Consider the following 584-nt stretch of genomic DNA (forward strand, 5'->3'; position numbering starts at 1 on the left):
GCGGGAACCTCCGCCAGAGCCCGGCGTAACGGTCCGAGCCGCCGCTAGGCCCAGGGCAGCGGTGCCGCTCGCCTCAGTGCGGGGGGCGCGCAGGGCTCTGCCCGCCGAAAGGGGGCCGGGGGCAGGCGGCGGCGACGACCCCTTCCCTCCGTAGCTTACCTTCCCCGCAAGCGGCGGCGGCGGCGGCTCCTCCTCCCTCCAGCGGGGCGAGGGAAGATGCCGCCGCACTCAGGCGCCTCCTCAACGGGGGAGGGAGGAGGGAGGGAAGGGGGTTAGCGCCTCCCAGGGATCCACCTACCGCAGCGGGAGCGGGGAGAGCGGCGGCCTCGGTCCTCCCAGCGCCGCCGGGGTAGGGCTGGGGAGAAGGCCCGGGGGTGGGCCCTGGCTGCGGGGCGGCTGGCTTTGTAGCAGGGAGTGCGCATCTCCCGCGGGGCGGAGGCCAAGGGAGGCAGGGAGAAGCAAGCCCCACTGAGGCGAAAGGAAGCCAAGAGAAGCCCTTCAGTATCTTCCCCACCAAGGCCCATCCTTTTTGGTGACATGACCACCTCGGGAGGACTTCAATGCTCAGAGCATCGAGGGAGGTG

The 584-nt window shown here is 71.7% G+C and overlaps 1 protein-coding gene across 2 annotated transcripts in view; it reads right to left on the minus strand.

The window, feature by feature from the left end:
• Window positions 1-241, minus strand: part of RCBTB2 (regulator of chromosome condensation (RCC1) and BTB (POZ) domain containing protein 2) — a 36,146-nt gene extending 35,905 nt beyond the window's left edge. Inside the window, exon 1 of one of the 2 annotated variants that reach the window (XM_014966133.1) lies at window positions 160-241. The gene's annotated coding sequence lies outside the window, so the exon portion shown is untranslated. The remainder of the gene's footprint in view (window positions 1-159) is intronic. The other variant, XM_014966134.1, reaches the window with a different exon arrangement.
• Window positions 242-584: the final 343 nt, after the last annotated feature.

Source organism: Calidris pugnax, unplaced genomic scaffold (genome assembly GCF_001431845.1).
Source record: "Calidris pugnax isolate Ruff unplaced genomic scaffold, ASM143184v1 scaffold20, whole genome shotgun sequence".
Classification (NCBI taxonomy): domain Eukaryota; kingdom Metazoa; phylum Chordata; class Aves; order Charadriiformes; family Scolopacidae; genus Calidris; species Calidris pugnax.